Consider the following 10,299-nt stretch of genomic DNA (forward strand, 5'->3'; position numbering starts at 1 on the left):
GGGAATGGTTATTTCAAATCTCAGGAAGACAGCTGTAGGCCAGGTCAACTGGAGGTCTGCCAGAAAAATGACACTACTTCAGAAAACCTCTGAGAAACTCAAGATAAAATATGCCCCAGAGAAGCAGGAAATGCAACTGGCATTTACAGCTCCGTCTCTTGCTGGCCAGTCTGTAGGTGTTAACTCCCTTGATCCTCACACCCAACCTTTTGAGTTAGGTTAGTATTTTCCCCCATTTACAGAGGAACTTGAGTGGTCCAAGTAAATGTTCAAGGTTGCCCAGCTACTAATGCCATAGGAGAATTCAGAATTACCCTGACTGCACCTGAGCTGACCGATAAGAACAATGTTTCTTGGCAACTTCCTGGGGTTCATCTTGAAGCTGTTCCTGGAGCAGTGTTAGAAATATTTAATGGCGATATTTCTCTTCTTCTCTCCAAGGAGCCCACTTAGACAACTCCATGAACAAGACCATTCTAAAACCAAAGATTATCCTTTTCTGTACCATCTGGCCAGCGCTGGCCTTAGCATCAGGGGACCATATTTCTAGCTCACTTTGCCATGAGTCGGGTTCTGTCCTGGAAAGACTGTGGGATTTAACATCTGACGAGTTGGTCAGGATCCAAATTCTTGCCACTTGGACCAATCCTCAATTCATGCATCTTTATAATGGACCAAGATCACATAACACTTGCACTGACAACTTTTTAGCCTCAATAATATACTATTTATACTAAATGAAATATAGCACATATTTAACACTTAGTAAGCACTCAATAAATGTCAGCTTACTCATCATTACTTTCCTTACCCCAAATCAGTGCTGACCTTACTCTTAAAACATTCCCATAATTACCATGGAATTATTAATATGGATGAATTTATGAATATTTTATTTTAATAATCTCATTAAACAATAGTAATATATCACAGTTGCATAGTCTTGTACAAGCAGCGTTTACTAAGTGGACAGGGTGATACCAGGTCATTTAAGAGATGTTGCCACTGAGGCTCTGGGAAGTTGATGTGGTTGTACAATAGGGTGAAATAGAAAAAGAAGACTCTTTGAGGTCAGTCAACACTGTATGTGAATGTGATGTGTGACTTGTGTGTCTTTGGGTAAGTGACTTAACCTCTCTGAGCTTCAGTCAGCTGTTGATGATGTGTTATAACTCAAAACTGGGTAAAATAATACACTTTGTAAGTTCCTGTGAAGGTGAGAGCAAATGTACATATGGTGTCTGACACAGAAATCACGTTCAGGAAATAGACAAGTGGCAACTGAGAGGTATCACTGCCAAGGTCAAACAGTGAGTAGCAGAGCTCACTCTAGAAGCATCTTTTTATGAACACCACTACATAAAGCACTTACATTCATATGTCAACTATAATTCAATAATATTTTTTAAAGCAGTTATAGATAATATTGTAGACAATTGCCATGGTCTACCAAGACCTGAGTTCTGAAGAGCTCCTCCAGGCTATACCTACCTGTTCTAGTGTGAGAAAGATACAGGGCTCTAAGGGGTTACATCATTAAACAGAGATAACTACTTGAATCTAATTCAGGTTGAAGATTTTTACTGATGAAACAAAATGTCCAGTGATGTTGCAAAGTGAATTATCAGTAAGTCTGGGAAGATATGGTTAAAAATTCAGTATCAGTAACTTAAGAAAGAAAAATTACCATGGAAAACAGAACTGTGAAAAAAGTCACTATGGAAATATACTTTGTGGTTTTTGTTTCATTTGTTATTTTGTGGATGGAATACATTGGAAATCATCATCATGGTTCACTCTCTCTTTTTAGTAAGTATATTTAGTCTTACTCTGTACAAAAGGATGCTGGTGTTCAGAGAGATTCCCTACATTGTCCACTTTACACAGTGAATAAGAGGGAAAGCCAGAAATGGGACCCAGGTCTGCCTGAGTCCCAAGATCCTGCTTTGTGCATGAGGCTTCCTCAGTGCTCTGCTGGATATGTTCAGGGTCATGATCATAACATCATTTTCTTTCAAACTAAACAACAGCATTTTTTGATCTCTCAGACCACAAGCAATAGCAAATTGGTGTATGAGTTTGGTTATTTTATCTCATTGGTGATGCTAATTGAAGGACTATTTCCCAAACACTTAAGCATAAGAAATAGAAGTCCACCATGCTGACATGACACTGTGCATAGTTACCCACCACCTAAACCAAGAGGAGTCAAAAGAGCTGAACATGACATGGAAATTCCATATCCATGTGTTTGAAGACACAGCCTTCCATTGTGGTGGGTTTTCTGTTGAATTTAGTGTGAGGTAAATATGAGGGGTGCCTAAGGCCCAGACCCAACCTCTGAGAGAGTTAAGCTTTTGTGGGGTTCTGGTGAACCCGTATTTAATCATGGGCTTTGCAGATTTCATCTAAGGCATTCAAAGTTGATAGGACTCAGCAGTATTATCTCATTCTGGCATTCTGGTCCATGTATCTTCTGTGACTGTGAAGTGTTAAAAGTGACGTAGGTTATAAGTTCCTTTCCAATAGGCATATCTATCCAGGAAACCAAATTAATGTAGGGAGGTACCTTCATGAAAAGAAAGTCAGCTGTGTCATTACACTCTCTTGACTCCCTGAACTATCGATAGTCTGATATCTTGATAGGCACCTGGGAGCCACTCTGCCCCATAATTCCTATGGATGTTCATAGCTCAGGGCCCCTTAGTCCTGGGCATGTCCGGGGATCTCCTGACCAGCTCTACCTCTATGGGCATTCCCCATAAGAACACTTCCCAACCCCAAACTCTTACTTCTGTTACCAAGATCTTCCTACTACTTGGCTCCACCTACTCTTTGAGAAAGAAAAAACCTGGGTTTGGGTTCAGACTGTTACTTCCTAGCAGAATGATTTCAACAGCTTATTAAATCTCTCAGAATCCCAAGTCATCCTTTATAAGATGGAATTGCAATACCCACCCTCTGGATGTGTGGGGAAGAATGCGATTCAATACATAAAAAATTATGTATTATAGTGCAAGGCAATTATTAAGAGCAAAGTAAAGGATAGTGGCTATATGATCATTTTTAGCACAGTTATCATCAGCTTAATTTGTATTCAAGCAAGCTTCCATTAGGTTCCTTGGCTTCGTTTCCCTCTTTAAGAGTTTTGACCTAAAAAAGTCCCGTTTTAAGGTGATTTCTCCAGAAAGCTAATTTCCTCATTTTCATATTTATTTTAATCATTCATCTTTCAAAGCCTTGGAAGTAACTTACAACTCCTCAAATGTACCAATCCTCTAAAAATATTAAGACTTAATGAAAAAAGATACAAATTTCTTTAGAGCATGTTCCTCGCCAATTTGAAATCCTACTGTCCTTCACAGTACTGATACTTTTAGAAATTGCTCAATAGTTACCTGTTGAACTAGATGGCATAACCATTTATAGTTGACAAGATACTTTCACTTCCATCATCCCATTTGGTCTTCAAACCCATCCTATGAGCAAGGGAGGGTGAGTGTTTATATCCCCTTTTTCAGACTGGAGAAACAGAGTCAAAGTTGCACAGTGCTCTGTACGGTTAAGCACACTGGGTCTTAAAGACTTGCTTCCTATCTTGCCAGGCCAGTGATCCTGAATAAAAGAAGGGGGAGAAGAAAGAGTTAATTATATGGAGGAAGCTCAATTCAGGGGTTAAGCTCTAAATGCACTTGAAGTTTCAAAGAAAGCAGTGACCTCATCTGAATCCATACTGTGCATTTGTTCACTAGACAGATTTGGCTCAAGAGGGCTCTTGCTGAACAAAATGACAGAATTGTTCAATATTGAAAAATCTAGGTCATTTGGATTGTTGCCTTAGGATGGAATCTAAAGTAAACAGGGTGTCCTACATAGGGTTCTGGCATTCAGCAGATGGTGTTATTGTTATTGTTGTTGTTGTTGTTGTTACTGATTACATTACTCTCAGTTCAGTGTCTATTACATTACCTGGCTTTTCTTGTCCTATCTTTGGGCTTAAAGATGCTCTTGAACTTCTTTGAGACCCACCTTACTGTGAAACAGATCCTCAGAAAATGACCAGCCTATAGCTGATGCTTAATAAATGACTATTTTAAGGATGACAATGCTTTCACTATGGACCTTTAGATGTCCATGGGGGAGGTAGGGTCCCTGCACCAGTCTCCACGCAAGGGCCAGCCTGTAAACTTTGTCAGGTAATGGCAGAGAGATGATTGATGGGTAGGTAGGTAGATAGATAGATAGACAGACAGACAGATAAGGGCCTGGAAGTACTAGCCCCACGCAGTGTGTTTCTGCCTTGATTTTATGAAAGCCAGATGCAAACGGGTTGGAGTAAACAGGTAAACCTTTATTTTTTTCTGATTTTGTTTTAATTTTTATTGTGTTATTTTAGTCACCATACAATACATCATTAGTTTTTGATGTAGTGTTCCAAGATTCGTTTCTTATTATAACACCCAGCACTCCAAAACATCTGATTAAGCTCTCAATAATTTACATTTTGTTTTTGCTACAGTCTAGTTTTATCTGAGCAGTAAAACCACTTCAATGATAAGAGAGCAGGAAGAGGGAAGGGTGGGAGAGAAGAAGGAGAAGGAGGAGGGGAAGGATGAAGGAAGAGAGGATGGAAGGAAGAGAGGGCTGTGAGAAAACAGCATGAGTGAGTGAGAAAAAGGATAAAGCAAGAAGCTATTTACTACAAAATGGGGGAAAATGGGGAAAGAAAAACCCTACCACGGAAGGAAGGGAACATTTTCTGCAGCAGAGAAAAAGATATGCCTTTTGAAAACAAAATGCACCAGGGGGGGATATATTCCAAAATCTATAGTTTGCATCAGATCATTAAGGGTGTTTTCAAAATCATTTAAAAAAAGAAAAAAAAATGGATGCAGGTACACATTACCTTGATATACTTAAGGGAGGTTACTTGTTACCAAGACAGTTGCAAAATCTTTTTTTTTTAAATATGCCCATACTTAATAGCAGAAAAACTAGGAAAGCAGTCTCCTATATTCCTCAAAAAAAATCTATAATAACAATCCATTTAACTCAAATGCCTCCATTTGTTGGAAATCCAATAAAATTAAATGTTATACTTAATTAAATGTAGCTGATTGTTCTGACCAGGGTACAGAAATAGAAATCCAATCAGCATACAGCTTCCTCTACATCTGAGCATCTCTAAGATGTAACTTTCTCACTTTTTGTATGAAAATAGAAGAAAGCCACATATAACTGTGACCAAATCAATAAACATCTGCATCTGAGAAGTCAGATGTTTCAACATGTTTACTTAAAGCATATGCATGTGTGCATGGACAGACATACATGTGCACGCACAGACACAAGAGCACACTCCTTGGTCCTCATTCCCAAAATATTCACACGGTAACCCCTCATTCCCTGCTTCAGCTCCGAGTGACATGTGTCGTTTGGGATCTGTTGGATGTGACTATTTAGAGAACTAGATGTGTACTGTATGCATTTTATGCTGGATTCTTTCTTGTTTTCATGGTTTAATGAAAAAAAGCGTCAAGCCTTAATTCTGACCCTCCCCTCCAGCCTTGACCCAGTTTCAGCTGCAGAGCTACATCGTAGCTTCCTGACCATCTCTAATATCCTCCCTGCCAGTTCAGAGTTAGCTTTCAGCCATTTCCTGTGTCCATTCAGGTACAGTCATTACTGGCATGATGTTTCTTAAACTTTGAAATAAAGAGGCTAGCATATTTATAATAAGCCTTATCTTCGAGGAATAAGTGAGAAGTATTTGAGAGCCAAAAAAAAAAAAATCTTCACCATAAATGCATTGTTTTTCCTTCATAAAATATTAATTTCAGATCAGGTGAAATGCAGCAGAAATATTTATGATGCCGTGTCTCTTTGCAAGCTCAGTTCGGTAGCACTGGTGAATTCCCAGTGGAGAACAAGAGTTCTCCAGGATAACAAGGAAATGTGATTTGTTGCTTTACAGATTTCCAATTGTTTAAACTGCTTATGGTACCATAAGGGTATTAATTATTTTCGGATTAAGATCTGCACCAAAATCCAATCCATTTATAAAACAAGTCTTCCCTTCCTAACATATTCACTGAGACCCCAGATGAATTTCAAGCTTAGAAACAGCCATCCTGGTTTTAAAGCCCAAATCTAATGTACGTTCTTTGGAAATCTTAAGCAAACGCCTATCTATAGGACCTTGCTTTCTTTATTTTAATAGTTTTCTGAAATATTTATGTGCTTTAACCATCAAATCCATTACCTTCTTAAAAAATGCTTTTCAACCCACAAAGTACTTAGCTAATTGAACGTAGTAACTGAGACCATCCCTCCAAAACTGTGGGGCTATTTGGCCAAAATGGATGCTTAGTGCAGGGACCCCTCTACTCTCAGGACCCCAGCCACGCTGTGCTCCTCTCTTTGATATGGCCCTCTGTATCCCTTGAGAGCAACGGATTGGCTTTTAATGTTGGTACCATAGGGTAAAGCAATGTTGCTCAAACTGGACTCATTTTGGACTCCAAGGAGTTCCAGAGCCTTAGATGTCTGTAAATCCCATGAGAATTCTGTCAGTGAAATGAAAGCACAGATCTCTAAGCCAAAATGAATTAAGAGTGTATTCTGTTTTTCCTGCCTAGGCTTTGGAAGCTGATACATTAGTCTGGCAATTATAGCGCCCATGTTGGCATTTAAGATGAGATTTGCATTGGCATCTAATGTTTAATACAGTTGATATCTCTCCTTGTTGGAGAAATAAACAGTGATCATGAAAAGAGGTGGCCTGTCCTCACAGACTCCCCAGGGCCCCAGGATCTCCTGCCGGGTTCCTCCCTGACTGTGGGCCCCCACAGGCAGAGTGCAGTCTCTTTTCGGGAATCCCACGTGCTTCTGCCAGCATTCCCACCGCAGAGCCAGCTCTGGACATATCAGTGCCATTTGCACCAAGGACCCTGCTGTGACTGACAGATGGCACCTGAGCATGCCTTCTCTTTGATCACAAAAGCCACGTTTAGCCTTTGTTTCTGTGGCTAACTAGGAAGAGAAACTGAAGGAAATGCCCCAATTCCTATAAAAAAATAAATAAATAAATGTACAAACACATGAGATTTTTCTCCCTGGCTGGACCTTATAGCATCTCTGGGTTGCTCTTTTATCTTGAACAATCTCTAGACCTGGAAGCTCCATGATGGCCTGAGGGTCCCCTCTCCCTTCCATTATCATGCCCCAAGAAGGAATCAGGACAACTCATAAGGAGCAGTAGAGAAACGAGTAAGGTAATCTTCCACTGACCCCAAGAAGGTGCATGGACCCCTCTGGGCATGCTTTCCTCTGTGTTCCAATACCACCATATATTCCTCTATTATTTACAGACACATATTTAATATAGTTGCTTTCAGTGCCGTGAAGAAACAAACCAGTGTTACAAGACAGGGCCTTGTTCTGTGGTCTCTAATTCCTAATATCTACATGGATGGTGCTTAGCACATAGTAGAACCTCACAGAATACATGAACAATTCCAAACCCAAACGACAGTCGTGGGAGCCTGGGTTTTACTCACTCATTGCCTATAGCGAGACCCGACACAGGAATAACTGCCTGGTGGGATTCGAAGCCTTTCCCACTCTTATCTGTAGTGTCAGTGTTGGATACGGTGGGTTTGCTTTACGCATTTCACTGAAAATTAACACAGAAGTAACTTCAAGCATATAGAGTTATTATGAACAGTGGCATGGCTGAATTTCCATTTAGGATGAGCCGGGGACAGTGAGGCAGATGGACGTACCCTTTGGTACATCACTTAGGAATGAGAAAATGCCAGTGTGTGGCCCCAGGCAGAGAGCTGAGAAGGGAAGCTCTCACGTCCACTTCATTCTGCTGCCATGCGCCTCAAAATGCCCGGGGCATTTTTAAAAATAGCGGTATCTGGGCTCCACCCCAGGACAACTGGATCAAATTTTATGGGGCTTCAGTATTTGTAATAGCTCCCTAGGTAATTCTGAAGGTCAGAGAACTGTGAGAACCCCTGCTTGCCCACCCATGGTCATGAGCAGAAGGAAGTGCTTCTCATTTTTGAAGACGAAAGCCTCTAAGTCATACAGGACGTTTCATCTTAAAGATCAAGTTAACGTCAATCCCTATCTTTCCATATCTTAGAGAGCTTAGATATCTTTCCTGTAATCCTCACAGGAGCCCTACCATAGCTGTTGTGTTACCCCCACATCACGTATGAGCGAACTGAGGCTCAGAGCAGGTAGATTGTTGCCCCAACGTATTACTAAAAAGTATCAAGGGCAATGGTTTGCAACACCAGCTTATTGTACGTGCAGTGTAGGGCCCGTTACTTAACTTCCGTGAATGTCAGTTTGGTTTTGTTTAAAATAATGATGATAATACAGAACCTACGGGATTACCTGGGGTGGAGCAGGAACACATTTTAGGCATTGGATGTTCATTACATACACATGTCAGGAAGGAAAGAGCCTTGATAATGTACCACCTTCCTAAAGCCTATGGACACGAAATACTTTCTGTCTACCTCGCCACACCTCATTCTCACCACATCCTTTTCAAAGTGACTGAGATCAGACAGAACTACAGCATTCTGGGGCAGCTCTTAGACGCTCGGAATAAAGCTCAGAGCAGCTTATCTTGGAAAGCGCCACCCATTACGTCATGCTGATGCCACCACCTGGTTGGCTTGTACTTTGTTGTGGGTCACTAAGACCCCAAATTTTGCTTTTTAAATGCTAGAAAGTTTGGATGCCTCTCACGACATTTTAAAATTCTTTTTATATAATAGGCCGTTCACATCTCTCACAAGCTGCTAGTTATATCTGTTCTGAACACTTACTAAGATTTTAAATCACGAGCTGTTACAGATCAAATAATTTACAAAGGCTGAAGGACAGGACAAAAGTTAAGGGTTTCCTCCCCAGCCCCTACCCTGTCCATTCCCGACACCCTCCATGTGAGGACTTCAGCAAAGCCTCTGCAGGAAGCTTGATTAGAGAAGACAGTAAAATGGGAGAAACATAAGAACATACATCCAACTTTTTTAGACTATTTTTTGTCACCAAATATGAAAGAATTACAGGGTTTTTTCTTTAGGATTTTTTTTTATTATTTCTTTTCAGTGTTCCAGAATTCATTGTATATGCATCACACCCAATGCTCTATGCAATAAATGCCCTCCACAATACCCACCACCAGGCTCACCCAACCTCCCATCCCCCTCCCCTCCAAAACCCTCAGTTAGTTCCTCAGAGTCCACAGTCTCTCATAGTTTGTCTCCCCCTCCAATTTCCCCCAACTTTGAGAGAGCACAGAGAAAGAGGTAGAAGCAGACTCCCCACTGAGCAAGGAGCCCGACATGGGGCTTAATCCCAGGACCCTGAGCTGAAGGCAGATGCTCAACTGACTGAGCCACCCAGGCACCACAGAATTATAGTTTTGTTTTGTTTTGTTTTGTTTTTAAATAGAACTATTCTTTGTATCTTTTTTTATATTCATTTTTATTATGTTGTGTTAGTCACCATACAGTACATCATTAATTTTTCATATAGTGTTCCATGATTCATTTTTTGCGTATAACACCCAGTGCTCCTTGCAATGCATGCCCTCCTTAATACCCATCACAGGGCTAACCTATCCCCTCACCCCACTCTCCTCTAAAGCCCTCAGATTATTTTATAGAATCTTTGAGCTGGAAGAGACCTATTTGTCCAAACTTGATCATTTTTCAAGTGAAAAACTGAGGCAGAACACTTCAGTACCTTGTTCAAGGCTATACAGAAGATGGCAGGTGAGGCTGGAAAGCAGCTTCTTCCCTGGGGCCACCTCCCCAGGCCTCTGATCTGAAGCAGTAAACCCTTGGAGGGGACTGTTCTGCACTCTATGATCTTTCCATTAAAATTATCTTCCTGTATCCCATATCAACATTGCTAACTGATGCACTTAAAGAAATGAAGGCAATTGCACTACTGGGTATTTACCCCAAAGATACAGATGTAGTGAAAAGAAGGGCCATCTGTACCCCAATGTTTATAGCAGCAATGGCCACGGTCGCCAAACTGTGGAAAGAACCAAGATGCCCTTCAACGGACGAATGGATAAGGAAGATGTAGTCCATATACACTGTGGAGTATTATGCCTCCATCAGAAAGGATGAATACCCAACTTTTGTAGCAACATGGACGGGACTGTAAGAGATTATGCCGAATGAAATAAGTCAAGCAGAGAGAGTCAATTATCATATGGTTTCACTTATTTGTGGAGCATAACAAATAACATGGAAGACA

The sequence above is a fragment of the Enhydra lutris genome, unplaced genomic scaffold (genome assembly GCF_002288905.1).
Source record: "Enhydra lutris kenyoni isolate GAN:26980312 unplaced genomic scaffold, ASM228890v2 scaffoldscaffold21, whole genome shotgun sequence".
NCBI lineage: Eukaryota > Metazoa > Chordata > Mammalia > Carnivora > Mustelidae > Enhydra > Enhydra lutris.